The sequence below is a fragment of the Chrysemys picta genome, chromosome 1 (assembly GCF_011386835.1).
Source record: "Chrysemys picta bellii isolate R12L10 chromosome 1, ASM1138683v2, whole genome shotgun sequence".
Classification (NCBI taxonomy): domain Eukaryota; kingdom Metazoa; phylum Chordata; order Testudines; family Emydidae; genus Chrysemys; species Chrysemys picta.
The window spans coordinates 271,214,950-271,234,207 of NC_088791.1; the positions used below are offsets into that span (position 1 = coordinate 271,214,950).

General features: G+C 39.9%; 1 long non-coding RNA gene across 1 annotated transcript; it reads right to left on the minus strand.

Annotated features, from left to right (window-relative positions):
- Window positions 1–1,587: 1,587 nt before the first annotated feature.
- LOC135983987 (uncharacterized) lies at window positions 1,588–18,533 on the minus strand. The gene is made up of 3 exons (XR_010601884.1): window positions 18,473–18,533; window positions 10,512–10,600; window positions 1,588–1,996 (listed from the first exon to the last, which is right to left on the minus strand). It is a non-coding gene; the product is annotated as an uncharacterized LOC135983987 (long non-coding RNA).
- Window positions 18,534–19,258: the final 725 nt, after the last annotated feature.

Sequence of the window (19,258 nt, forward strand, 5' to 3'; positions counted from 1 at the left end):
GCAGAAAATCAGGCAGAGTGGAGCCTTACTCTCCCATATTCCTCCCAAACCCAGACACAATCTTCCTTCCAGCCCCAACATGCCCCTCCTTTTACACCACGTAGGAAATTATTTTGGGGGTAATCTCAAGACACTTTAATGGGGGCAGCACATTAATGGGGGCGTCGGGAAGCCGTGGGCAGCACATCCCTCAGCCCACGCTGCTTCCCACGGCCCCCATTGGCTGGGGCAGTGAACTGTGGCCAGTGGGAGCTGCAATCGGCCAAACCTGCGGATGCGGCAGGTAAACAAACTGGCCCAGCCTGCCAGGGGGATTACCCTGGCAGGCCACGTGCCAAAGGTTGCTGATCCCTGTGTTACTCTTATCAGAATTACTCGTGAATCCCCAGTGAAGCAATAGGAAAATAGGCCCTTAATTTCCATTCTGTACTAAAAATATTTTGTGTTCCAAATGTAGAGCTCACTAAATATAAATAAATGTGTAGGAAAGTTTTGCCAATTAAAATAAAAAAGATTCATCTAGAATCTCAGATTGCTATCATAACTCTGGGGCATCATAAACATTTGGTATGTTGATTTGGTGCTCTTTGGTTAACAACTAGAGATGGAAATTTTTCATTATATAGCCATTATTAAATTCATTTATCTGGGCATTTAAGACAACAGGATTAATGGAAAAAAAGGAGACATCTATAATTGGAAATAAGGCTCATGTAATAAAGATTTCAATTGATTTGTGTCTAAAATTCAGTAATATGTTTACCATTTGTAACAAATGTATAACCACATTGTTAATTGTTAATTCCTTCTGCAATATTAATATAGCAAGTTGTGATTAGCATTCCAGAAAGACAGGTCAAATGGGTACATAAAAATCACACAGATGATATTCTCTCAGAACTGTGTATTAAACTTGTCCTCATTTTATTATTTAAATAAGGCTCCATGTGGTACTAAGTTTTGTTTTGTTTCCCCCCCCTTTCTTCTGACTTATTGTACTATTGTTTTAGATACCCAGCTGTCAACAAATTGCCACTTTACCTTTTATCTCATACTGATTTATTATCCTCTGAAATTAGACATATTTAGCTTTTCTTGTTGGAAAAGGTAGTATGATTGACATTCTGGGGTGCAATCTAGGTCAGTGAGAAGCTGTGTCACCCCTGCCCTGCAAACTTGGGTACCTCAATCTTTTGCTGCTGTAGCTTCCACCGGGGCTGCTCACAAACAGCCATCCAGCATGCAGGTCACACCCTGAGCCTCCGTGTATAGCTGCAGCCTCTCAGCCATACATCAGTCACATTCTGGCTTCTACCAGCCTTGGCTACCACTTGCAGGGGGACCGCAACACACTCCCAGTCCTGGATTTTACCCCCCCAAAATGGGTGTCCTGCACTGTCCAGCCCTTTCCTGGACAGTCCAGATATATTAGCTCTGTTACCTCTCCAAGGGGATCAGTATACAACAGTTTGCTACCCAAATGGAGTTATCCACACAGGTCACAAGACTATTAGTTTTGATTATAGAATTAAACAAGTTTATTTGATTACAAAGATTTTAAGTGAGTACAAGTATAAGGTATTAATGTCAGAAATGGTTACAAGAGAAATAAAGATAAAACACTTTCTAAACTTAAACTAGACTTGGTTCAAGGTGAAATTCTTACTACAAGTATCCAGTAACATGGCTGACCAAATTTCATGTCAGAATCTGCTCCCAAAGTCTATAGGTTGTTACTTTTGTCTTCTTGGTAGAAAAGAGAGAAAGATGGATAGAGAGAGAACTTGGGGTGGTTTTGCCCCTCACTATTATAGTTGTCACCCTTTGAAATGCATTTTCCTGAGGTTTACCCTTAGTTAAATTTCATTCAAACAGTAAAGAAGGTGACATAGTGTCTTGCTTTTAAAGAGGCTGCACGCTGCTTCTTCTCTCCTCTGTTTGCTGAAATGCAGATTGTCCTTATCTAATATCTTCACCCTCTCGCTGTCTGTGGATCCTGTTTAAAACTTATATGTGAGTAAGTAAACACACATTTATTTGTTTAAGACATGCTTGTTCAGTCCTGCCTAATTGGGGCTATTGGGGCATGGTTTTGAACATGTGCTACCAACATTATTCAGAAAGAATTCATAACTTTTCATGTAATGTTGCTACACATTTAATCAGATATTATTGACCAGTGAGTCGTTAGTTTTCAAAAGATACCTCACAAGGCATATTTTGTACAAAGATTATTACAGTAGTGTGTATGGTGTGGATACAGTGGTGGTATAACTTCCAACCTTACTGGCCCATTGGCTTTTTTAATCTTACAAATAATTGCAGAAACAAAGTTTGCAAAGGATGCACACACGCATACATAAAAGTTAACAGTGATACATAATAGCTTGCTATTTCTGATAGATTTAACATCAATGCTAATCAAAGATATCTGGCATCAGACAAGTTGATTCAATGTCTGCTGCAGTAGAATTGATGTACATAAAGAGAAAAAACAAACAGATGAATGCTCTGTGTGTCTGCATGTGGGCAGCAAATGGATCAGAGGGTTATCTTCAATGCAGTCTAAAACGGTTACAGTGAGACTAACATGGAAGATAAAAGTTTGGTTAGAGACATAAAAAAAAACAGGAATCTACATGAGGGCTGATTGAAGTCTGGTCTTAGCAGTGGCTTATTTATTTTTTTGCACCATAAGCTTCTGACCATTCTAATTTGAGGATGCACCATATGGGCCAGAGACTTAGCTAGTGAAAATCAGTTCTAGGTTCTTTATGTTCAGTGGAGCTACGCTGACTTACACCAGCTCAGGATGAGGTCTATTGGTATTTAGACTTTTCAGTACTTGAGTATGCCCTCTAATTGATTACTTGGATGTCTAAATGACACAGATAGTGTTAGAAAATAATTGCACTAAAAAAAAATGGAAGTGCTGTTTCTGGCCCAAACATGAAGGAAAATAGGGCTTAGCTATCAGAAAGTGGTGTTCAAATGTAATTGTTGAATATAGCGAGGGGAGGAGGTATGAAGAGGAAAGAAAAGTGGTCAACAGGAAACAGCTTAGCAGGCTCAAACATGCTGATTTAGTATCAACAAGATATGGAGAAACTATGAGGACATAACTTCATAAGTTTTAAGGAAAATTGCTATATTGTGGGGTATGATGGAAAGGCCTAAAATTAAGCCAGTGAGATATGATGAAGAAATCTGAGTATAATTGTAAGTATCTGGGTCAAAAAATTGGGGAGGTGGGACAGGGAGAGAAAATTAGACATTTTGAAATTTCAAATTTAAAAAAAAATATTCAATGAAAAATTTAAAAAGAGACCTGAAAAAATGTTTCATTTTGAAGCCAATGAAATGACAGTTGACCTAAACTGAACTAAAGAAGTTTCAGTGATTGTAGCCTTCAGGGATCACCCTGTGTCTATGAAGGCTGAGTTTAGTCTAAATTTCAGCACAGAAATATAGCCTTTGTGGGTCTGGTTCCCATTTACACAAAGGCTACTTTGCAATGCTCTTGAAGAGTAAAAGGCTTAATTTATCCCACTTTAATGCCCCTTTCACAATGCCAAAGTGTTGTAAAGGGGCGTTAGCATAAAGGCCATTCAAATTCAGTATCAGACCTCCTAAGAAAAATTCACACCCCTGAGAGACATAGCTAAGCCAACCTTATCCCCAGTATGACAACAAAAGGTGAATGGAAGAATTCTTCCAGCAACCTAGCTACCCCTTCTCGAGGGGGGTGTATTAACTACAGCAGGAATCGGCAACCTGTGGCACATGGCCTGTCAGGGAAGTCCCCTGGCAGGTCGGGACGGTTTGTTTACCTGCAGCATCTGCAGGTTCAGCAGATCGCAGCTCCCGCTGGCCACAGTTCGCCGTTACAGAACAATGGGGGCTGCGAGAAGCGGCGGGACCAAGGGATGTGCTGGCCGCCAATACCGCAGCCCCCATGGCCTGGAACAGCAAACTGCAGCCAGTGGGAGCTGCGATTGGCCAAACCTGTGGACGTTGCAGGTAAACAAAACCATCCCGACCCACCAGCGGATTTCCCTGATGGGTCGAGTGCCAAAGGTTGCCGATTCCTGAACTACAGTAATGAAAAAAAACCCTTGTCACTGTAGCAAGTGTGTATGTTTCAGTGCTACAGTAGTACAACTGCAGTGCTGTAGCGGTGTCACTGTAATATGTCTGTACTGTAGACATATCCTGGGTCTTAAGATGTCAAAGAGCCCTCTGTGGGATCTCAAGAGAGAAGAGTTACAGGCATTTCCCCTTTCGGTGCCAACCCTGGCGGTTTCTGCATGCAGGGTCTCCTTCTACAGGCAGAGCCAAGAAAATGATTCAGCTCTGTGTATTTCATGTATATGCAGGGCTTCTTATTTTAGGTTTTAATTAAGAAACCTAGATAAAACCATTGATACGATTTGTTTTTTAAAGTTGTTTATCCAATACACACTAGAAGAACACTAGAAATGGTTACTTCTCTATAAGGGCTTGTCCACATGCAGCAGTACTGCAACTTACTTGGGTGTGATTTCTAAAGCACACAAACATGTTGTGAATTAATTGGTCTGTGTAGCTCAGGGATCGGCAACCTTTGGCTCGTGGCCCGCCAGGGTAAGCCCCCTGGCGGGCTGGGCCGGTTTGTTTACCTGCTGCGTCTGCAGGTTTGGCCGATCGTGGCTCCCACTGGCTGCGATTTGCTGCTCCAGGCCATTGGGGGCTGTGGGAAATGGTGTAGGCTGAGGGATGTGCAAACAAACCGGCCCGGCCCTCCGGGGGCTTACCCTGGCGGGCCACGGGCCGAAGGTTGCCGATCCCTGGTGTAGATCCTGCTGATGCACACTGAACATTCCCTAATCTTTCTTAATGTAGTGCTGTTTGAAACAGTGCTATGTTAAAGTGCATTAAGAAACATTAAAGAGATCTACCACCACAGTATATAATGCTGAAATGAATAGTGCACGTAACATGCATTACACGTTACAGTATATTCAAAGACTCCCCCAAATCCCCAACTTTTGGACAGATACATGAAACTCAAATTGCCAGAACCAAGCCCTGAAAAAAATAAATTAATAAACCCTGCAAGATAGAATCACTATTTATATGGCCATAAATAGAGCACTATGTATTTGCTCTTCTGCTTCTCAGTACTCATTGTGTAATTAAGCAACCAGCTACTGTTAAATTAATATCAAACATAAGTTTTTTTTAACTCTATGAACTACAAGAATTTTCCTGTTTGAATTATAAAATTATATTAAATTAATCTGTACACTTAATTTAGATTATAAAACATATTTTTATAATCTTCTAGCCTTCTAGGAGTCTGTTAGCAGACAGAGTGAGAAAGAAATCCCAGATGATATATATAACCTAGCCTTAATAAAGAAGATATAAGATGAAACAGGAAATGCATCCAGTTCTTCTATAATATAGTGGTAATTATTTTGCTATAAACACCCGCAGCTGCTATTCTACACAAAACCCTGGATGTAACTCCGACAATGTTACTGGGTTTTTTTGCAGAGGTTGTCCTTACACAGAGAACTGATCAAGGGATCAAATAAATGTCTAGCATTCTGGGTAGAAAGTGACCGATGATATGGTTAACACACAGTAATTATGTATGTTTCTAACCTCAAGCACATCAGTGCAGCCAAATGGCATTAAAATATTTTTTTAAAGTGGTAATTATGTATCCTATTAATTTATTAAAAGGAAACAGGAGATGGATTAATGCCACTAATTCAGTAATCAGTAGCAAAACTAAAACTAAAATAATTTTTATTGGCATTCCAAATAGTGGGGTGCAATTGATCTATAAGAGAGTAGAGGATTAATGGATGCAAAAAGGTGACTGAAAGCTCATATTTACGCTGCCCTGATCCTATGGCAGTCTTCTAAAAGTAGCATATAGACAGCCATGTTACACAAAAATGTCTTAAAATATTTAAAATTTTCAAAAACTGCTGAAATTTGGTAACCAGAGCTGCACATTATATCAATAAACATAATTATTACAATTGTTGAGGCACAGAAGTCCAAATCCTCAGCTAGGACAATCTGATATATCCCCCTCCCCCCCCCCCCTTTGAAGTCTATGGAGCTATGTTCATTTATACCAGTTGAGAAACGGTCCAGAGTATCCGAGTTTTTCATATATAGCATCACATCTTCCATTTTATATATTTTCTCATGAAAAAACAGATTTTGTTCTGCTAAATGTTAGTTTCTTTTCATAAACACAAAAAGTACATGAGTTGAATTCAAATATAGTGAACAGAATTGCTGCTGTTTAAGCCATTGGCAAAAATACCCATTGATTTCAACAGGCAGAAGATTTGGTCCAAGGTCCAGTAACTATTTTGTACAGAATCAGTACTAAGAATGAACTGCCAATGTGAAGAACAAGGGCATTTCTAGAATTACTTTCAATGAATTGAATTTTCAAGATGGAATGAAGCTCCTCCCACGGCACATATTCTGCAGTAAGAAAGATGCATGCAAATCAAAGTATGATTCACTTTGTACACTCATTCCACATTATAGGGTAACAAGTAATTGAAATGAGATTTGATTTTTATTTTTTGTAGCAGCCTCAAGATGATGGCAGCAGAGAATCGATACAGGAGATCCACTCTAATTGTCCTCTCCCCGTGCTCAAACCTAACCATTCCTGTTCCTTTTATTTTAATTTAAAATTTTAGTGTACATTTTTAGATTCATGCTTCTATTAAATAGGGGGCATCCTTCTTGCCTTTTAGCTTCCGACCAGATATAGCCCCACTGAATAATCATAATATGTAATCTCGAAAAGATAAGGTGAGGAGGACCAATTTCAATTCTCCCGTGTTTCAGGGCAGGAGTGGGTACCACAGATTTGGTGATTTCTTTGATTGCTGGCTCCTTAGCTCTTTGTAGACACTAAGCCAAATCCATCAAGCAAAGAGTGTATAGGCATTAACCCCTTACATTAACCAGACAAATAGAATTCTATCCTAGGACTCAAAGTACTTCTAGGGAGAGGGAACAGTTGCTGGATCAGGACACCAGCACCCATAAAACACACTAGCCAATGCACTCAGGATGGCTTATACCTTATATGCCTCAAGCACCATTCTTTTCTCCTTCCTCCTTTTAATACTGTTCTCTCTCTTTGTATACCTTCTTCAGTACTGATTTCCCAATACCCTGTAAAATGCACTGCTTCTTTAAGCAGTTCCAATACTACTACAATATTGCAAGTCTGTGTGTTCTCTCTGTTAAAAAAAATGATTGCATCTCTGTATTTTTCTTTTCACTAATATCTGGGACTGATTAGCTACTTTTTATGCCACTGAGTAGCCTTCCCTTGCTAACTAACTTATGAATTCAGAAATATACCACCCACAGAACATCTTCCCTTTCCCTCCCTTCCTCCCTCCATGAAACTACTTATTAAATGGCTAGTACAAATTATATATGTGGAAATCTCATGAGTAACTATCATGAGATTTTTCTGTTACTTCCTAGTTTTAGTCAAAGAACTTCTAAGGCCTTGGCTACACTTACCGGCAAGTTCGACGGCTGGAAATCGAACTTCTGGGTTCGACTTATCGCGTCTAGTCTGGACGCGATAAGTCGAACCCGGAAGTGCTCGCCGTCGACTGCGGTACTCCAGCTCGCCGAGAGGAGTACCGCGGAGTCGACGGGTGAGCCTGCCTGCCGAGTGTGGACCAAGGTAAGTTTGAACTAATTCGAAATAAGGTACTTCGAACTTCAGCTACGTTATTCACGTAGCTGAAGTTGCGTACCTTAGTTCGAATTAGGGGGGGTAGTGTAGACCAAGCCTCAGAATGTTATTTTCACTTCCTGCTTTTGCTGAAACCAGAGAGAGTAGATTTTTTTTTTTAAGTGGCTTTAACTTGGCCTCCTTTTTTGCAGAGCAAATGAGAACACACAGACATCTAAATGTCTCGTTTACAGGTAGTTAGACCTCCAAATGTTCTCCTTTGCCCATAAAATGTTATCCACAATTCTTTGAGTGAAAATTGTGTATACAGAAAGGCAGGGTAGGGTTTGGTTGTTTTCTTCAAAATAAGGCCACAAGGTTTAAAAATGATTTACTGGTAAATTACCTTTTTCTGAGCTACACAAAATGTTTGCTTGCATCTGAGAGGTGGCCAAAGTTCACTTTTTTTTTTTAATTTGTGTAAATGAGATAACATTTTAAGAATAAATATATTAAGGAAATGCTATCATTGAGTAGTAACCAGGGGTGAAAGTAAAGCAGTATGGACCTTTAAGTCATCGCTGGAGCCCCAGGTGGCGCAGGCCAGGCAGCGCAGATGCACTGGCTGGGGGTGGCTGACCCCAGCCCTGCCCCTTCTGCCCAAGGCCCGGCCCCTTCCAGGGAGGCTATAGCTGGCCTAGTGCCGGTCAGAGCTCCATTTTACTTTCACCCTTGGCAGTAACCCAGTTCTAATGGCAGCAGGATATGTTTCTCCACTTGTGATTCAGGTTTCCTTTCCAAGCTTCCCAGGACAGCCAGGGTCAGGAGCATTTCATGTTTTAGTGTGAATCTTTCCTTCTGGAAAAGGATCACAGCCAACAAGTTTCAAAGGGAGATTCTCTGATTATCAAAGGACCCTGCAGCCCTCTTTGAGCAGAGGGAGAGATGATGGAGGTACTCTCGGTTTTTTGAATACTTGGTGTTAGTGAGAGTGTATCTTAAAAAGAATGGCATTGTTATAATACATTTTGGGTTGGCTTTATTATTTATGTTAGTGTATCACCAAGGAGCACCAATCAGGAACCCATTGTGGCAGGTACTTTATAAACAAGAATTCTTTGAAGGGGTCAACAAACATGTGGACAAAGGGGATCCAGTGGACATAGTGTACTTAGATTTCCAGAAAGCCTTTGACAAGGTCCCTCACCAAAGGCTCTTACGTAAATTAAGCTGCCATGGGATAAAAGGGAAGGTCCTTTCATGGATTGAGAACTGGTTAAAAGAGAGGGAACAAAGGGTAGGAATAAATGGTAAATTCTCAGAATGGAGAGGGGTAACTAGTGGTGTTCCCCAAGGGTCAGTTCTCGGACCGATCCTATTCAACTTATTCATAAATGATCTGGAGAAAGGGGTAAACAGTGAGGTGGCAAAGTTTGCAGATGATACTAAACTGCTAAAGATAGTTAAGTCCAAAGCAGACTGAAGAACTTCAAAAAGATCTCACAAAACTAAGTGATTGGGCAACAAAATGGCAAATGAAATTTAATGTGGATAAATGTAAAGTAATGCACATTGGAAAAAATAACCCCAACTATACATACAATATTTAGCTACAACAAGTCAGGAAAAAGATCTTGGAGTCATTTTGGATAGTTCTCTGAAAATGTCCACGCAGTGTGCAGAGGCGGTCAAAAAAGCAAATAGGATGTTAGGAATCATTAAAAAGGGGATAGAGAATAAAACTGAGAATATATTATTGCCCTTATATAAAATCGATGGTACGCCCTCATCTCGAATACTGCGTACAGATGTGGTCTCATCTCAAAAAAGATACTGGCACTAGAAAAGGTTCAGAAAAGGGCAACTAAAATGATTAGGGGTTTGGAACGGGTCCCATATGAGGAGAGATTAAAGAGGTTAGGACTCTTCAGCTTGGAAAAGAGGAGACTAAGGGGGGATATGAGAGGTATGTGTGATGTGGAGAAAGTGGATAAGGAAAAGTTATTTACTTATTCCCATAATATAAGAACTAGGGGTCATCAAATGAAATTAATAGGCAGCAGATTTAAAACAAATAAAAGGAAGTTCTTCTTCACGCAGCGCACAGTCAACTTGTGGAACTCCTTACCTGAGAAGGTTGTGAAGGCTAGGACTATAACAGAGTTTAAAAGAGAACTGGATAAATTCATGGTGGTTAAGTCCATTAATGGCTATTAGCCAGGACGGGTAAGGAACGGTGTCCCTAGCCTCTGTCTGTCAGAGGATGGAGATGGATGGCAGGAGAGAGATCACTTGATCATTGCCTGTTAGGTTCACTCCCTCTGGGGCACCTGGCATTGGCCACTGTCGGTAGATAGGATACTGGGCTAGATGGACCTTTGGTCTGACCTGGTACGGCCTTTCTTATGTTCTTAAGAACAAAGATTATCACTGCCCCGAAGAGTTTTGCCTTCTGGGGTTTGGGTCTTTAGATTTCATGTTTTCAAGGTTTTGTCCACAACTGAAAATAGAAAATTGTTAAAAGAAAAAAAGGAAAGGCTGAAGTTTTCATATAAACATATGATTGCTGGAGCTGGGGCTTAAAATTGCAAGAGTTGGCTATACTGTGGACACCCCCAAAATGAATCAAATCAATAAAAAGGCCAGTATTGGAAATAAATGTTCATTTTTTAAACTTCAAACATTATTTTAAAATGCTAATCAAGACCTCCACAATTAAGATTTAGAGGAGGACATAAACCCGTGCAAATAGCTTTAGCAATGAGTGGAAGTGAAAGAAAAGATGTACCTTTGAACATAAGAACTGCCATACTGGGTCAGACCAGAGGTCCATCAAGCCAGTACCCGGTCTTCCGATAGTGGCCAATGACAGATGCCCTAGAGGGAATGAACAGAACAGGCAATCATCAAGTGATCCATCCCCTGTGGCTCATTCACAGCTTCTGGCAAACAGAGGCTAGGTACACCATCCCTGCCCATCCTGGCTAATGGCCATTGATGGACCTATCCTCCATGAATTTATCTACTTCTTTAACACTGTTATAGTCTTGGCCTTTACAACATCCTCTGGCAAAGAGTTCCACAGGTTGACTGTGTGTTATGTGAAGTAATACTTCCTTTTGTTTATTTTAAACCTGCTGCCTCTCAATGTCCTTTGACCCCTAGTTTTTGTTTTATGAGAAGGAGTAAACACTTCCTTATTTACTTTCTCCACACAAGTCATGATTTTATAGACCTCTATCATATCCCTGCTCAGTTGTCTCTTTTCCCAGCTGAAAAGTCCCAGTCTTATTAATCTCTGCTCATAATCTCTCATCTGTGCTCCAACCCCTTATTCTTTTTTGTTGTCCTTTTCTGAACCTTTCCAAATTCAAATACATCTTTTCTTTTTTTAGATGGGGCAACCACATCTGCATGCAGTAATCAAGATGTGGGCATACCATGGATTTCTATAGAGGCAATATGATACTTTGTCTTGTTATCTATCCCTTTTTAATGATGCCCAACATTCTGTTAGCTTTTTTTGACTGCCACTGCACATTGAGTGGATGTTTTAAGAGAACTATCCACAATGACTCCAAGATCTCTTTCTTGAGTTGTAACAGCTAATTTAGGCTCCATCATTTTTTATGTATAGTTGGGATTATGTTTTCCAATGTGGATTACTTTGCATTTATCAACACTGAATTTCAGCTGCCATTTTTTACTCAGACACCCAGTTTTATCCTTGTTGTTCTTTATTTGGCAGTTAGTAAATAAGAAAATGTTATCTCTCTCTATATTGGATGAGTCAACTCTATAGAGACAGAGAGAGAAAAAAAATAACTGTCATATGTTTTAACTTCCAAATAAAGAATTATAAGGATATATATATGCGAAAATGCTCCTGAAAAGTCATTTTCCTTTAATTCTCACTTTGCCTCTGTTATGTTAAATGTGTAATAATTAAAGATGAAGTGACAGCACTACAGATACCTGTGATGACACAAGGCAAAGTGTAGCTTTACATTATCTCTCTGTTAAGAAACTAGGAGTACCTGTCTAATACTGATCTAAATGTTTAAGACCAAGCCAGATCTATCATTGGCGTAAAGTGGGTGCAGCCCCAGTGAAATCTGCTAGGCTTCACCCAGTTACAGCAGTGGTGGATTTGGCACAATGTGTGTTTTGCATGCTACCCAAAGCAATTTGAATAAAATGGATGACATACACTCACTTTAAACTTGTCTAACATTGTTCTAATTCCTTATTTCATTCAGACAAACAGATGGACTCCTAAAGCCCATCCATCAATTTATAATCTGCTAGCATTTCTTTTGATAAGTGCTGACATGATAGTCCTACTTCTGCTGATTGCATTACCTTTACCCTTAATACATTTTCTGCCCACTTTATAATTTGCTGATACATTTGACAGTTAATCCACTAACATTAATGTGGCTTACATTACCTTGTAGTAAGTAGAAACTCTTTTCTATCCAAAGTCTTTTTGTACTCCTCATAAATGTTGAGCACATTTGTTTCAAGTGATTTGTGGAAAATTCAAAACTGAGCAGAAAGTCAATAGCCTGTAACAATTTCTGAACAAATGATTCAGGGTTATAGCTTAGTGTTTTTCCTATTGAAAAATGTAGTAAATTTGCTCTTCCTAGCAATAACCATCCTAATTTTAAATCTTTACTTCTGAAAAGGAAAATTGAAGTTGACATTAGTATGCAGTGCCTTATCATAATTGTATTTGTGTCTCCACCTCAATTTTTATCAATATATTCATTGCTTAATAACATTGTTTCATTAGTAGGCTCATTTTAATATAACACAATTACTGCAGGAAAGCTCATATAGGCAGAAGTTTATTTGTATCATTCACAAATGGTGGTGAATTATTCAAGGTTTTGTTTATTATATAGACAAATTTCATCAGCTGTTTATGAGTTTTTAATGTATTTTTAAAAGTACCTTTTACTGCTTGCATACAATGATACACAGACAATAAGGGGAAAGCAATTTGTATCAAGACAGAAGTACTGGAGTGATGGGTATTACCGAAGACCATAAGGTAGACAGAAAAAATAAACTGGGCTAAATTCTGTCATGTCTTATACTTTTAGACAGAGGGATTGCAAAGGGTGTAAATATTGGCCCATTTCTTTTAATTAAAACATTGTAAATTTTTCAAAAGCATCTAGAGTGACTTAAGAGCCTGAGTGTTTTCAAAAGTGATTTAGGAACCTTGGAGCCTAAGTCCTACTGACTATCCATAGCTCATGCAAATCTGCCTCATTCTCCATCCCTGAGCTATGAGAACCATCCATACTGTTTACAGCTTTCTTCTTCTGTCTCAGAGTCCTTCCAAGCTATCAGTGTTTTCACTGACACATCTTTGCCTGCCTCTCTCAGACACAAATAAATCTCCTCCCTTTCTGCCAGGGGCACCTTTTTAACCAGAAAGGGTCTTCTGATCTTCTAGGATTCCAGTCTTGGCAAAATAAAACCTGTTAACTTTGCTGGGGCTTGGAAGTAGCTTCTCCAAGTAAGGGCCACATTGTTCTGCTAGCTGCTTTGAAGGTGCATACCTGGAACTGTTGTATCTGAATGGTTGATGTATCTTTCCTTCCTAGTTCTGTAACAATCTCTTTATAGCTTTCTTTGATTTAGCTCCATGCATTCACAGCAACATACAAGAAAACTGAGTCAAACTTAATATTCATAGCAAATCATGCAGGAATTTTCCCCCTTAATCATACATCTCAAGAGTGTACATCAGGCCACACCTTTGGACATCTTGGTCTCTCTTACCCCTCACTCTGACATTCCTAACTTACATGGTGCCACTCTAAGAGGGAAAATGTAGTTGTCATTGCATGACACTTAATACATAAATATGATAGAACTGCAATGGTTAACCTACTACATAATCATGCACTATATAAATATCAAGTATGTTTTATTTCTGGATCATATGTAACTTAATATATAATAATACACAGTTCACATTTAGCACTTTTCACCAAAGGATTTCAAAGTGCTTAAATATTCAGTAAGAGGTAGAACAGCTCTGGGAAGTAAGGAAGTATTTTACAGATGGGCAAACTGAGGTACAGCACAGCTGGAAATATAGCCCAAGTGTCCTGACTTTCAGCTACTTGCTTTAAGCATCAGAGAACATCCTTCCCCGTATAAATTATTTTATGTTGAAAACACTGAAGTATCTGCTGTATGGTGAAAGTCAGTGAAAACCATGAAAACCTGGGGAGGTACCGGATGACTGGAAAAAGGCTAATGTAGTGCCCATCTTTAAAAAGGGAAGGAGGAGGATCTGGGGAACTACAGCCTCACCTCAGTCCCTGGAAAAATCATGGAGCAGGTCCTCAAGGAATCAATTCTGAAGCACTTAGAGGAGAAGAAAGTGATCAGGAACAGTCAGCATGGATTCACCAAGGACAAGTCATGCCTGACTAACATAATTACCTTCTATGATGAGATAACTGGCTCTGTGGATGAGGGGAAAGCAGTGGACATGCTATTCCATGACTTTAAAGCTTTTGATACGGTCTCCTACAGTATTCTTCGCGGCAAATTAAAGACGTATGGGCTGGATGAATGGACTATAAGGTGGATAGAAAGCTGGCTAGATTGTCGGGCTCAATGGGTAGTGATCAATGGCTCAGTGTCTAGTTGGCAGCCGGTATCAAACAGAGTGCCTCAAGGGTCGGTCCTGCGGCCGGTTTTGTTCAATATCTTCATTAATGATCTGGAGGATGGCGTGGACTGCACCCTCAGCAAGTTTGAAGATGACACTAAACTGGGAGGAGTGGTAGATACTCTGGAGGGTAGGGATAGGATACAGAGGGACCTAGACAAATTAAAGGATCGGGCCAAAAATAGTCTGATGAGGTTCAACAAGGACAAATGCAGAGTCCTGCACTTAGGACGGAAGAATCCCATGCACTGCTACAGACTAGGGACCGAATGGCTAGGCAGCAGTTCTGCAGAAAAGGACCTAGGGGTTACAGTAGACGAGAAACTGGATATGAGTCAACAGTGTACCCTTGTTGCCAAGAAGTCTAATGGCATTTTGGGCTGTATAAGTAGGGGCATTGCCAGCAGATCAAGGGACGTGATCATTCCCCTCTATTTGGCATTGGTGAGGCCTCATCTGGAGTACTGAGTCCAGTTTTGGGCCACACACTACAAAAAGGATGTGGAAAAATTGCAAAAGTCCAGCGGAGGGCAACAAAAATGATTGGGGGTTGGAACACATGACTTATAAGGAGAAGCTGAGGGAACTGGGATTGTTTCGTCTGCAGAAGAGAAGAATGAGGGGGGATTTGATAGTTGCTTTCAACTACCTGAAAGGGGGTTCCAAAGAGGATGGATCTAGACTGTTCTCAGTGGTAACAAATGGCAGAACGAGGAGTAATGGTCTCAATTTGCAGTGGGGGAGGTTTAGGTTGGATATTAGGAAAAATCTTTTTCACTAGGAGGGTGGTGAAGCACTGGAATGGGTTACCTAGGGAGGTGGTGGAATCTCCTTCCTTAGAGATTTTTAAGGTCAGGCTTGACAAAGCCCTAGCTGGGATGATTTAGTTGGTGATTGGTCCTGCTTTGAACAGGGGGTTGGATTAGATTATCTTCTTCCAACCCTTATATTCTATGAATTTCTATGCACACACCTGTGCTCTCGCTGAGTTCTACTCACTTATAGGTAGCCTGAAAATCAAATGTACAGCCAAAATACCTGTATAACACAATGGACCTTGATTCACCACCATCTTTCTCCAGCTTTATGTCAGTGCAGTTTTAATGCTTTACATGTGGTTACAATAGTGAAAAGTCTGAAGTAACACTTCTCATATTTTTTTCTGATTTGCAAACCAGTCCAATAGCCTGGTCTGCAAATTGCAAAAACAGCTGAGAACATCAGGGACAGAATCTAGTCATGCATAGAGATCAGCCAAATGTTTTGATTTAAGCACTTATTTCTGCATCTGGTGCTTAATATTTTTTGTATGAATACAGGTGAAAGAGCAGGAAAATAAACAGACCAGGTCCCTGTAGGTTTGTCTTTCACATTTCATAATCAGAACTTTCTTGTGCAGACTTCGACATGACAGCTTATTAAATTCTCTCTTGTTTTGATTTGTCAAAATTGTTGAAATCCCCAGAGCAAAAAGCTTTTTTTAATAGGAGCTAGAATAAAAGAGCAATAGAAATTGACATAAGAATAAATGAAAATGTATTAAACAGTCATTGCAACCTATGTACAAGACCGTTCTCATTAAGTTTTCTTTTCAATCAGAAAATAAGGTAGAAAATAGTTATGATAAACATTTGGCTGAAATGTTCTCTATATATGGAAATTTATGATTTGACATTTACCTTTGTGAGTGAGAAGACACTTCAGTTCACAAGTGGCAAAGCAATGAAGAAACTGAAGACTCTTCACTAGTGAAGACAAGTGACACAGCAAGCCAGAGGCATCACCATGGGTGAAAATGATCCTTGTACAAGGCGTCTGATTCTTGCACACAGGTCTATGTGATCATTCAAGTGCCTCTTAAACCATATTTTTGAGGGTTTAACTGGAACTTAAGTTGTGCATAGGTCTTGTGCTAACCTTCTGTACAGAGTTGAATTCCATCCCAAAATGCTATAATTCTGTTCTAGTCTAGTCTATATAGGTTATTATACCATGCTTATTACCATAGTATCTGAGCACCTTCCAGTCGTGCATTATCAATGAGTCTAACATCAGTCATTGTTGTTTGCTTTTCTTATCTTCTCCCCAGACTGAACATTTGGTTTTGGGATTTTTTTAAATTAAAAGTGCACTTGGAGTGGAAGGTGGTGAGATTTGTGACAGCCCTAAATTCCTGTCTTGGTCTGACCCCTGGGAAAGCTCTGTCCAGACCAAATTCATCCCTCATATATACAGGTACAAACACTATATATTGAAATCAATGGAGTTGAACCTGTTTAGACCATAACTGAATTTAGCCTTATAGATTTTTACTTCTTCCAAAATTGGGGTCTTGTAGGTCATGACTCCACATGAAATCTGATTGGAATGGAGTGACTCAGCATTTTACTTGCAGTTTACAAACTGTGCTCTGCTGTTGTACTTCTGTGATGTACTAGATACCATTGGCCTAACTTCGATCTCAGGTAAATCAGAAGTAACTATTGAAGTCAGTGGCATTAGATAAATGTAAAGTTGGTAAGATAGAAGAATCAGGTCCTGGATTTTATTTGGTATTTTTACTATCTGATGTTACATGAAAATATTGTAGTGTACCTAAACTAAAGGCAATTGCAAGCTATTCTCTCAGCCTTTCCTTGTCTGCCTCACATTTGCTTTTTCCTTTCTAAAAATCAGTGGAAACCCTGATTACTTTCTGTACATTCAGCATAAGCCAAGTAGAAGCATTGGCCAATTACAATGGATTCGTATTACTGGGTGTAGTGTGTAGGAAATAAATGCAATGTGCCTCTCCCGGCAGTGATCTAATTACCTTATTAAAATATTCCAGGGTACCAAATATTGTCCCCAGAACTTACAGCCATAGTTCTGCTATGCAGTGTTCCAGTGCAGTATCTCAGCATTTTAACAAGATATGCATTATTTGATAATTTGTCAGCCATTAGTTTAGTAGTTAGGTTAATTTCTGTGACTAGATGAGAACTATATTTTTGGAAAATGTAAACTTTGCTACAAATTCTGATGTCTTCAAGATACCAAAATGAAGTCCCTATCTACAATAAATTGCCCAAGTAATACTAGATGTTTTGTGACGCTGTTGGGTATAGTCAGTGTACATATTGTAACTATAATTAAGTATTTAAAGATATGTAGAGAATTATATTAAACTTTGTTAAAAGAAAATTAAGGTGACTGAATCAAGCACTGTGAAGTTAGGAAATGACAGAATTAAGACTGCAATCTTAATTTAGCTCCCTTATATGTATGTAGTATGATAACATTGTCCCCAGCATTACATTGGAATCTGTGGGAGACCCAGGAATAGAATCCAGCTCTTTTTTTGTATCTACATTTCTTAGGTTTTAAAAAAGAAAACTGGGGAAAATAACTCACCAGTTCCATCTTATGAAACCATATTGAGCACCACTGCCACCCCTACCCCAAACCTTGATACATTTGCTGAACCCTGTTCCACAGCTCTTTGTATGCTTTGTCTTAGGCCTTGATGCAGCAAGAAACCACATCCTTTCCACCCGCACAAATCCCAGCTGATATCACTGGGCTCCACCCAGGTATAGAAATCTTTGTGTATGGAGCTCATTGCAGGATCAGGGCCATAGAGTTAATCTTCTTGGGGTATGTCTCCTGGCTATAATCCTGAAAATATTTATGAATGGTGTGACAAAGCTCCAACCTTGTCTCAGTGGGTCCCGTGCTTCCAGGCAGATTACGCTAGCCTCAGAGGCTCACTGTGACCCTCCATGTAGCCCTTCTCTCTCAAGGCAAAAGTCACAGCCTGTTGAGCCATTTTTCATCATAAGCCAGAAAGGGAGGTGGGAAGAAGCAACCCTCCCTTGCACAGTCTCTGTGACAGTCTCATAGTCTCTGTGATTAATCGGGGAGATAGTGCCAGAGGAAGCCCAGGAATGCCCTCTACTCCGGGTTCCAACCCAGGGACCCTAATAGTAGCAGCTATTGGTAGCTGTTTTGAAATAAGATGAGTACAATTCCCTGGGTCACTTCCTCAACATCTACTTCACCCTTACCTCAGGGCCTTCTGCCTTGTGCCTGATAGGGTTTGTCCTGCCCAGTTTCTCCAGCAGCTCCTGACATGCATGCCTAATTTACTAACTGGGAGGCTTTTAACTAGTTCCAGCCAGCTCTTGATTGGCTTCAGATGTCTCAATCAACTTAGCTATCTCCACTGCTTTCTAGAATGATCTTAATTGGCCACAGGTGTCTTGATTAACCTGGAGCAACTGCCATTTGGTTACCTGGTAACAGGAATTTGTTTAGCTTGGGGCTAACATACCTGTTCCTCACTACTTTCCTATAGTCATCTGGCCTTGCCCCATCACAATGGTCTTAATTCTATTACCATAGAATAGCGTAGAATCAAATGAAGTAAAAATCTTACATGAACCAAACTGTACCTTAGAATCTCTATGGGTAGTAATTCCACGCTTGAATAATAAGAATATACCAGTAAGGATATATTACAGACCACCTGACCAGGATGGTGATAGTGACTGTGAGATGCTCAGGGAGATTAGAGAGGCTATTCAAATAAAAAAACTCAACAATAATGGGAGATATCAACTATGAACATATTGATTGGGTATATATCACCTCTGGAAGGGGTGCAGAGATAGTTTCTTGACACCTTAAATGGCTGCTTCTTGGAGCAGCTAGTCCTGGAGCCCACAAGATGAGTGGCAATTCTTGATTTAGTCCTAAGTGGACCACAGGATCAGGTCCAAGAGGTGAATTTAGCTGGACCGCTTGGTAATGGTGACCATAATATAATTAAATTTAACATCCATGTGGCAAGG